Source organism: Paramisgurnus dabryanus, chromosome 17 (assembly GCF_030506205.2).
Source record: "Paramisgurnus dabryanus chromosome 17, PD_genome_1.1, whole genome shotgun sequence".
Lineage (NCBI taxonomy): Eukaryota > Metazoa > Chordata > Actinopteri > Cypriniformes > Cobitidae > Paramisgurnus > Paramisgurnus dabryanus.
The window spans coordinates 15,113,847-15,125,223 of record NC_133353.1 but is presented as its reverse complement, the minus strand read 5'-3'; the positions used below and the strand labels follow the sequence as shown (position 1 = coordinate 15,125,223).

General features: G+C 35.0%; 1 long non-coding RNA gene across 3 annotated transcripts; it reads right to left on the bottom strand.

Annotated features, from left to right (window-relative positions):
* Positions 1-230: 230 nt before the first annotated feature.
* On the bottom strand, positions 231-4,237 carry LOC135760298 (uncharacterized). Of its 3 annotated transcripts, none has more exons than XR_010537369.2 (5): positions 4,195-4,237; positions 2,902-2,961; positions 2,722-2,812; positions 2,544-2,623; positions 231-2,363 (listed from the first exon to the last, which is right to left on the bottom strand). It is a non-coding gene; the product is annotated as an uncharacterized lncRNA (long non-coding RNA). The 3 variants fall into 3 exon arrangements; XR_010537370.2 differs by lacking the exon at positions 4,195-4,237 and adding an exon at positions 3,545-3,899; XR_010537368.2 differs by lacking the exon at positions 4,195-4,237 and having other exon boundaries at positions 2,902-3,226.
* Positions 4,238-11,377: the final 7,140 nt, after the last annotated feature.

Here is an 11,377-nt window from a genome sequence, read left to right as displayed (position 1 = left end):
ATTTATTATTATTTATTTTGTAAATGTTTATATTATAGTATTATATAACAGTTTATATCATGGGGCTGTTAAATGCTTAATTGGTTGAGAAACATTTTACAGGTGTGCATTAATTTTGAGTAGTTCCAGGTCGGAAATAATGCACCTCTTGAGGTGTATCTGCCACGTAGTGAAGCATTACCAACTCAAGTGTGCATTATTTTTGAATAATTAAATGGCCCATCATCAATTATTCATTAGTTACCTTTTCTGTTGCCATTATAATACATGTCTTTGACAATTATTTCCCCAAATTACCTTTTCTTTATTTGTATGATTTAGTCCCAACAGTCTGCATGATCACAAAGTTCTCTATGCCAGCCTATCATGCCCTAAAGAATCATCTGCTATCGTTTGCATTTGTTCAGTACATTACAGCACATTATAAAAAAATTGTCTGATGTCATGATCATTGCTAATTTTTACCAAAAGTGTACTTGAAAAGAAAACAGGATGACTTTAAATAGCATCATGTTAAGTTGTGAGGAAGAGCTGATCAATTCTTGCACATGTATTTCCTGGTCTAAGAGTGACCTCCTGCTAAAAGAGGAAGTCATGGATGCCAACAGAAAAAGCATGTGTAAGGAGAATGTATGTGTGTGAGAGTAGAAATATATATGTATGTAAAAGAAGAATTTGTCTATGTGAGAGAGAGTAAAAATATATGTACGTGAAAGGAGAATGTATGTGTGTGAAAAAGTAGAAGTGTATGTATGTAAAAGGGGAATGTATGTGTGTAAGAGTAGAAATGTATGTATGTGAAAGGAGAATGTATATATGTGACCGAGAGTAAAATATATGTATGTGAAAGGAGAATGTATGTGTGTGAGAGAGTAAAAATATATGCATGCAAAAGAAGAATGTATGTGTGTGAGAGTAAAAATATATGTATGTGAAAGGAGAATGTATGTGTTTGTGAGAAAGTAGAAATGTATGTATGTATGTGAAGGGAGAATGTTTGCGTATGAAAGCAGAATGTATGTGTGTGAGAGTGTAGAAATGTATGTATGTGAAAGAAGAATGTATGTGTGTGAAAGAAGAATGTATGTGTGTAAAAGGAGAATATATGTGTGTGAGAGAGTAGAAATGTATATAAGTGAAAGGAAAATGTATGTAAGTGAAGGGAGGATGTATGTGTGTAAAAGGAGGATGTATGTGTGTGAAAGAAGAATGTATGTGAGTGAGAGTGCCAGAATGAATTTTGGCTTGTACGGCCCCCTCATAGTTCGGAGTGTCATGTGTGTTGCTTGTGTTTTTAAAATGTTTTTGTTGCTTCATGTAAACCATGTGCATCACGTGTTTAGTCAAAACACGTGATGCACATACACGCACTCGACACGCAGAACACATATTTTGAAATTGGGAACCACACAAATGACGGGCTGTATACATGTTGTGACAAACTTCGCATCAAGTGCTCACAAAACACAAGTCACCAGCTGCCACTGTAATGTAGTAAATATCTAAATAAAATGAACAACAACTATATTGATCTTGCTTCAAGAAATCAGTCCTACACTGCAAAAAATGACTCTTACATAGTATTATTGTCTTGTTTTTAGTAGAAATATTATTTAAATTAAAATGCTTTTTCTTGATGAACAAAATGACCTAAGAAAATAAGTCTAGTTTTAGACAAAATAAATAAACACACACACACTTTAAGTGAATTTGTGCTTAAAACAAGCAAAAATATCTGCCAATGGTGTGAGAAAAAAAATCTTACGTTGTCTTTTTTCATAAAAACTTAATTTAAGCACAATTTTCTCACTCCACTGTTAAGATATTTTTGCTTGTTTAGGCACAAATTTACTTAAATTGTATATTTTTGTCTAAAAACTACACATATTTTCTAAGGTAATTTTGCTCATCAAGAAAATACATCTTGATTTAAGAATTTTTAGTTTTTCTACTGAAAACAAGATAAAAATCCTAAGTTAGAAAGTGATTTTTTGCAGTGTAGATTCAATAGCAGAGCTCTGTCTTGGAATTAATCAAACATTTCTCACTGTAACACTGTCATTTCTCACATTTAAGAAAACCGGTTGCATTAAACCATTCAAGTTTTAAAACACATAGATTTGAGTACTGTGAACTTAAAAAAATTGAGTCACATGCAGTTATGCACTTATATTTAAGTTCACACTACCTAAATATAAGTGCATAATTGCACAAGACTTAAGTTCACAGTACTCAAATGTATGTTTTTTAAAACTTAATGGTTTAAGGCAACCGATTTCCTTAAATGGTTTGAGTTAAGTTAACTGTTGTCAGCAAAGGTAAAGTTGATGCACCCTCATCTGGACAGACATCTCTTTGGAGCCCTTTGGAAATATAAAAGTACATATAAGTATTTGGCATAATACTAGTACACATATACAGATACACACGACAAATCAAATGACATATAATTAAAGTTGTACATTTTAGAAAGTTTACTTGTTTAACTGTACAAAGATACAACAACATATGATCAAAGAACTTCATAATATACATCTTCTTACTTCATTTTCTGTGTTGATGTCCTCAGAGTCTCTGTGTTGTTCTGCAGCTTCATTACAGTAGGCTAGTTCAATATTGTTGTCTATCAAACACAGAATAAAAAAATAGAATCACATACATCATAACACATCTATTAACTATTTAACCTCTTTAATTTAATAATTTCATTATTAAACTTACATCATTTTGGCCAGATTGCAGTGACATCAATTTCTTCAGTGTCTAGAGCAGTCTGATGTTTTAGCTTCCACTGTTACTTCGTTATATTTCTCTGGCAAGCACAGAATTAAAAATCAAAATCACATACATCTGTTTACTATCTAACATGTTTGATTTTAAAAATTGAATGAATAAACATACATCATCTTTACCCAGAAACCTCTTCATCGTCCACAAAGTTGACCACAGTGTACATGACCTCTGTAAACACAAACATGAATAGACTTCATATTTAAAAAGATGAAGAACAGCAAACATATAACGTTTAAATATATTATTACTCCAAGCTTCTTTACAATAAGCATCTAGGTTCTCTCAAAGTGAAGCTGGCTTTGTTCTAAATCAATATAAAGCTATTAAAACAGTCTTGAAAAATAAGCAGCATCTACCAGAACTAAAGCAATGAGCTTTTAAACAACAAAAGATCGTCTGTATCATTTAAAATAGCAGAGAGACACTTGCTAGCTGCTAAAACACACAAGTTACTGTTGCTTTGTTTGTTTTAAGCAAAGAACGTCTCATCTTGGCTTCTTTAAAGTTTTGTTTTTAAAAAATTAAACATCGAATTGATTCTTCTAACAGCCCGGTTTGAATGTTACTTCGCGTATTTTTAACCTCATGTTTACCGTTGTGTACCACGTATACCCTTAAAGTTTTACTGTTTGTGCTTTAAATTCAAACAGTTCTAGTATAAAGACAAAAACGAATCATAGTAAATAACATAATATGAACAAATAGGCAACCGATCAGCGTGATGCAGGCAAATGAATTAAATCAAACTTACCGTAATGTAGTGATGGTCGTTTTCGAAGCACTGCTTCATGAGGCTTCGAAACATTTACGAATCTTTTGTTTCGAATCAGTGGTTCGGAGCTTGTTTCAAACTGGCCAAAGTCACGTGATTTTAGCAAACGAGGCTTCGTTACGTCATAACTGTTTCGAAACGTTTCGAAAATCCGATGGTTCACCACTAGGGGGAGTTGATCACATGACCAGTGTCTAATAAGTTTAGGTGAACTCAGGTCAGTTTTATAATGAAAGTTCATAAAACATTTATCCTTCTGACTAATAACACTGCCATGTTGTCTACTTTTTGTTTATAGACAGATTTAATGACAAAAATGTGCATAATTAAAAGGGTAGTTATTTTATTCATTTGTTTGCCCTAAATACAACTAAAAACACATAAAACACTTTTAACTATGTCTTAAATAAGTTAAATCATTTTTTAAACATATTTTAATAAAAATCTTGCTATTATTTTGTAAAAAAAAGTGTAAAATGTGTGGACAGATCTGCTTTTACACTGTTTTGACCAGCAGGGGTCGCCAGCGTGTGTGGGTTTCGAACTGCTTCGAAAAACTGAATCAATTTTCGAAGCAATTGGTTCAATTGATTCGAAGCTTCGAAAAGCTTCGTTTCTCCCATCACTACCGTAATGTCGATGAGCAAACAAAGAGACCGAGAGTAGTCCATGCAACGGTTCGCGATTTTGAATCTTCCCGTCAAGCCCATAGACCAATTTCGTGTTTGCAAACAGAGATGACGTTTTTTGTGGGCGGAGCCAAACTGGTTGCAGAAAGTGACTGCTCCGCAGTAGGGTTGTGAAGTGTTTTAGCATTAAACCGTGATTTTTATGGATCCGGTGTTCTGTCGAAGTCTGATTCCTTTATGTTTCCCTTTAGTGCAGTGTTTATTATAGCGTTTTAATCACGTTGTGTTTATTTTTTTAGATAGATAGAAAGTTTAAATGGCTTGGCTATATGCATGTATGTAATGTATATTGTTCTTTTTTGCTAAATCAAATATTTTTACAGTCTGAATCGCTAAAGTACATGTAAAAGCAATACTATCATGTATTATATATATAATAGCGTTTATTAAATATTTCATAATTTTCCTGTTTTCTATTATTTCTTCCTTAATAAATTATAATTGTAACATGATAAAAACGCTATAAGAAACACATGGAGGGAACAGACTTCGACAGAACACCGGACATCTTCTCTACTTATTTTCTATTCTAATTATTAAAAGAATTCCAGATGATTTCCTTGCTCCATTCTGTTCGTTTAAGGGCTTATTGTAATCATAAACACCTACGTTTATCTTCAAATGATGTCTTTGACGATGATATTCTATAAAAATGAAAGCCATCTTTTTTTGGCATTCTTATTCTGACACTTAACAGCACAACCGGACATTTTCCAGTGAGTTATCTTGCTCTTTTCACTCGTGTCTAATTCATTTTCACTGTTTTTCTGCAACCGCATTGCGCGCGCAGCTTGCAGTGACGTAACTGTGACGTCTACTCTAAATTGGTCTATTCACCTTATTTTTCACGACAACAAGGGCGGCGCCATTTCGCTCATTTTGTCAACGTTCTTCCGGCCGCATAGACGATGAGCAGCTGAGGCAGTGACTGAAGGCGACGTGTTAAGCTTAAAAAGCTCACTCGAGCGCCTTTATGTTTCTTTCTTACCAATTTTAAGCCAACTGAGGAACACCCTTATCCCAAGTAATGGTTCGACTACGATGTTCCGGTAACTTTAAACCACGCCTGGTGTTGAAAAGGTGGCCAGTTTCAGGTAAGCTATCTTAGCTAACTTTGTGCTCGTTCGCCTAAAGTTAGATTTGTGATGTCCGTTCTACAAATACACTTAAGATCAGTAATGTTAGTTTATAAAATGCAACTATTTGAATGGTTTTAATTGTCCACCTATATTTTTATATTTACGATAGTACAACGAGATGTTATAGTACATTGCATTCTTACAGTAGCCCACGTGATTCCTACAAGTTACTGAGATTTCAGATGCTAGAATGTCAGTTCATTTCTCATTCAGATATTGATAATGACATATTAAACAACGTATTATTTAACACCGAAGTTAAAGGTTGTGTGTATAATGTTTCTGTCTCTTTTTAATGCATCTCTCTTACACACTGTTCTGTTTAAGTATGGGTGCCATTTATATATTAATTCTCATGATGCAAGTTTATTTTAAATACTAACATAAAAATGTTTATGGTTATATTGTTTTCACAGATGCATTGATGTTTAGTGATGCAGTGGACAACTGTGAGGATGATAATCAACATGTTCCTAAACTGTGATGCAGAAACACAATGGGAGCATCTATCCGTCTCTGACCACAACTACACTTTAAAATCACAACTCAACCTGAAGCAACATACATCTGATATGGGAAAACAATGGTGCGGTTTCCCGGACAGGGCTTATCCTGGTCCCAGGCTAAAATGCATATTTGAGCTACAATAATTTAAAAACACCTTTTACTGACATACCTCAACATATATTAGTGCCATTGTTTTGTCACAAGATGCGCACCAGTCTTGTTTTTTGTAGGATTTGTTTGTAAAAACTAAAATGTCCTAATATAATTAAGGCCTAGTCCTGTAAACCCTGTCCGAGAAACTGCTTCAATGCTTCTGCTTCATGTGTTGAGCTGGCACAAATGTACATATCTCTGCTGAGAAACAACCATCTTTGGTTCAGCTTTACACAGGGTTGATATTGCATCCATTACACAGTCGCCAAGCACTTTACCAGTACATACACCAACAGCTTCCAGATATACGCTTGGGATCAGCTCCTGATGACTCCGATAAAGCTGTGTCTTAATTTATTGCAGGGTGGTCTTGCTTTACCGGTTGTAAAGTTACATTAAACCTTCATATATGATCAGATGTCATGCAGTGATATTAAACATTTACAGTGTGATCAGATGTTGTGCATTTATATTAAACATTTACAATGTGATCAGATGTTGTGCATGTATATTAAATCTTTACAATATGATCATGTTGTGCATTTATATTAAATCTTTACAATGTGATCAGCTGTTACCTGTCATGCAGTTATATTAAACATTTACAATGTGATCAGATGTTGTGCATTTATATTAAACCTTTACAATGTGATCAGATGTTGTGCATTTATATTAAATCTTTACAATGTGATCATGTTGTGCATTTTTATTAAATCTTTACAATGTGATCATGTTGTGCATTTATATTAAACCTTTACAATGTGATCAGATGTCATGCAGTTATATTAAACATTTACTATGTGATCAGATGTAACCTGCCATGCAGTTATATAAACCTTTACAGTGTGATCAGTTATTATCTGTAAGGAATTTCTTAAACCATATGTGAGCTTTGTAGATTCCACTTAAAAGGATTTTAGTCTCATGATTTGAAGGAATAAGTGTTGGCAAGTTTGCAAATGAATTCTATCATGGTACATTACCACATAAAAACGAAATAGTTATTGGACTGGCTAAGGTGCACATTTGCTATAAAAAAGACGAAATCACTGTGTAAATATTGGTAGACATACTTTTAATAATTTTCAATGCTGCTCCATCAACTCCTGACAGGACGAGGTAATTAAATATGCCAGGTTACTTGTCGCGGCCGCTTCATATCGTCTAACCACGAGACGATTGATGGGACAATATAAGACTATCCAATCGTCGTATGAAGTTTTAACCGTGCTCCTAATTTAAAACATTTACAGCAGTAGCGATATTTGTCATTTCACTAAAGTTATAGTGAACTACAAACAATCTTCTAACCACCGAATGCACTGTGCCATATTAGCAGCGGAAGTCGGTTGACAAAATGCGGAAGAGCGAAGAATTAAAAAGGGGCGTGGCGGAATAAGGTGAATAGGTAAAGCGGTCGCACCTGAAGGGTGGAGGTGCATCCTGGGAAATGTAGTCCTTTGGCGTTGTTTCTGCTTGATCCTCTGCTCGCACTTAATATACTTTTTTATAATCCGCGTTTTCACACTATGCATTGTTCTTTATACTTGATAATTAATAAAAAAAATAAAAATAAATGTTTTTATAAAGTTTATTACGTTGACAAAGCATGTTTAGTTGAAAAACATGTTAACAGTTATTTTGAATGATGCTCAGATTTTCTTAAATATAAAATCTTTGTGAATCAGCACTTTCTTGATGAAATACAAAACTCTGTATAAACATGCCTCAGGAATTATGTCTGGGTTTAGTGGATTAACTGCCATACTAATCATTGGAAACATTTAACGTATACCTAAATGAATTTTTACTTAAATATAAGTGAATATAAACTAATACTGAGTTAAGACATGTAGCCTAATTAATTTATTGTAAATGAATGCATTAACTAACAATGAAAAACACGTCATGTTGTAGTTAATGATGACTCTTCAATAGTTTATGATTAGTATATGCCTTAACCCAGCATTAGTTCATGTTAAAGTAAAAATGCATGTATGTCTTTTTTCACTGTGATATATTGACCCTTATTATATTATAAAGTCCCCATCTCTTTTATTTAAATTGATTGATTGAAGACAAACATTATAATATGTGGACTAACTTTGTACAAGCATGCATTATCATATGCTAAAAGTTACCTCCTCAGATAGACTAGAACATTGATTGGTGCCCAAACATTTTCCTTACAAGGGCCAAACCTGACTGAGGGCCGTGGGCCAAAAGTAAATGTTGTTGTGTTATATTAAAATTAAAGTTGCCCTGATAACCCCTAATTTATAATTTTAAAAATAAATAAGCAAACATTACTCTGTTTATGCATAACTTATGCAGTTTTATTTTCCAAGGCTTTTTGTAGAAAAAAGAAATCGTTTTGCCAATCATTTTAAATATCCTTTTCTCTGTGTGCCACTGCCCCAACCTCTTCATTTTTAGCCTATAGTACCCGAGTCTATTCATTTCCGTGATGCATTTTATACACCTTCAAGAATGCATGAAACATAAAAAAATTCACTTTAATCCCTTGCATTTAATTTTAATTTACATTTTGTAATGTAAAAATACAACAAAAAATGATACATTTTAGAAAATGTTTAATAAAAAATACGAACATCTGCGTCAATGACTTTTGTTTTCTTTTTCCTTATCTCACGTGGCATGATGGGCCAAATTAAAGGTCTATTGTGGGCCAACTTTGGGCACCTCTGGATTAGAAGTACAGTAGCTGACAGGTATCTGCAGATATGTTTACCCAAGTTTGTCAGTCTGTATCACCCAACATGTTTTGCATTCATATGTGAAAGACTGTCTTTTAGATTATGGACCTGTCTATTGATATTTTTGTTTCCAATTTATCAACATCCTAGCTAGCAAAATTTGTTACATGATGTCATTTGAACGGCTTCTTTTAAACGATGTATGCAGCATTGAGAGATACATGCACAATATTCTGACCTAGGGCAGTTGGAGACATGTTTTCAAAGTGTTGTAAATATACATTCTGAAATAACATTTGTTGCATTTCTCTTGAGTCAGAGACATAATTTTCACACATGAAAATGGTAATTGTGTTCATTGAATTTTAGTTATTTTGAATTATGCTAAGTTTCTTAAATAGACGAATTAAATTATATTAATAGTAAACGTATTTAGAAAACAAAGTTTTTATGTACCACAATACTGTATTTGCTGTCTTAAAGAGACATGATCAACCCCCCACCCCACTCAGCTCTGAAAACAAAGAAGACACCTCTACCTGTGGGTCATTAACATATAAAAAGCCCAGCACACCTCACACCCACCCCTCCTCACAACCAGCTGTAAGGATTCCTGGAAACTTCCACCAGTTCCTACATACATCCACAAACATAAGGTTTCTGGATGTTTAACAAGTTTACTTTGGTGTATTACCTTTCCAAGCACTCTGCCTCAAAAATCTGGCAAACCTAAAGTTTAGCTGAGATTTCCCATCCCGTATTTGTCCGTATACAGCTCTTTTCATGCAGTGTTATTCCATTACAGGGCTCGCAAAATTTCAAAATCCCTGGTAGCCCTTCGGGCAGGCACTCTTCAGTTTTTGGTAGCCTGAAATTTGGGCTACTGTCGCTTTAAGATTCTGCACAGTCACTCTCTTCACTGCCCGTACAATCTTCACTTTAAAGGGGAATTCCGCCCTAAAACGGAATTTAGGGTGTTTTTTCGTTGTTAACGAGTCAAACTTTCATTTAAAAGCATATTTATGACTAAAGAGCAACATTTAAGATATTTAAGATTTTCGTTTTCTGGTACACTGGCCTTTGAATGGGAGTGAATAGGGCATGTCGATTGAGCGCACAAAATCTCTATTTTTACAACACTAAGGAGGCTCGACACAACGTGATACTTTACTCGAAGTATCACGTGGGTCTCTACACATGAACGCGAGCATTGAGAACATTGTTTGTGTACACAGATTTTAGTAAAAGCGAAAAGTTTGGAACAACTTACCGTGCTGTTAAACTGCGTCCCGCCGCCATATTGCCAGTCATGAGCAATCGATTTCAGAATGCGATTGAATGGACTCCATAGGACGCTACTTTTCAACTACAGGGTCAATATTGTTTTTCACTTGAGACAAAACAACAAATTATCCGTGCATTTATATGGAACTATGCTTTAGGAGCTATCCATCTTTACTCTCCTTCCTCCTTATGTCGCATTCTGAGATCGATTTCTCATGACTGGCAAGATGGCGGCGGGACGCAGTTTAACAGCACGGTAAGTTGTTCCAAACTTTTCGCTTTTACTAAAATCTGTGTACACAAACAATGTTCTCAATGCTCGCGTTCATGTGTAGAGACCCACGTGATACTTCGAGTAAAGTATCACGTTGTGTCGAGCCTCCTTAGTGTTGTAAAAATAGAGATTTTGTGCGCTCAATCGACATGCCCTATTCACTCCCATTCAAAGGCCAGTTTACCAGAAAACGAAAATCTTAAATATCTTAAATGTTGCTCTTTAGTCATAAATATGCTTTTAAATGAAAGTTTGACTCGTTAACAACGAAAAAACACCCTAAATTCCGTTTTAGGGCGGAATTCCCCTTTAAAGCTTGCTGCGAGAGATTTAATTTTCTTACGTGAGGATAGTAATGACTGACAGGACGAAGTTGGAGGATTTTCACAAAAATCCATGACAAATCAGTACGGATTGCTTCCTGTACTGCGGCTTCGCCCGAACGCGAAAGTGAAAGTAAAACTCGAGCGTGTGCTCAAACGCAATTTAAATACTCAATGCCTGAATTTCATGCACCACAATTACCCATCCAAATCTGTGAGAGGATACATAAGCATTTAAATATATTTTTTCCTCCCTATAAGTCAAGATAGCCCGACGGGCAGGGCGGGGGTGCATTTTGATAGCCCGACTGCAAAGCACAATGAAATGCGTTTTTCCAGGTGCGTCCACAAAATGTGAAACGCCCCTAAGGGTAACCGGAAAAAAACAACACTTATCTCCACGTCAGCACGTGTGTAATCAACGGCCGCGTGACGTAGACCAGCGTAGCACAAGCTTAGGGTTCGGTTCGGTGGAAAAAAATCTAAGATTCGGCCGAACCCCTTTAAAAAGCCCAGTATTCGGCCGAATCCGAATCCTGGATTCGCTGCATCCCTAGTACAAACCCATTTATATAGCGTTATATACAGAGTCAACACTATTGTATACAGAAATAACAGATTATGTAAATGTATATAAGGGGATAGCAGACTTACTAAGGCCACAAATAAACTACAGAAACCAGTGTGGTACGAAAACTGCTTTTAGCTAAATGATTACTAGTTGTC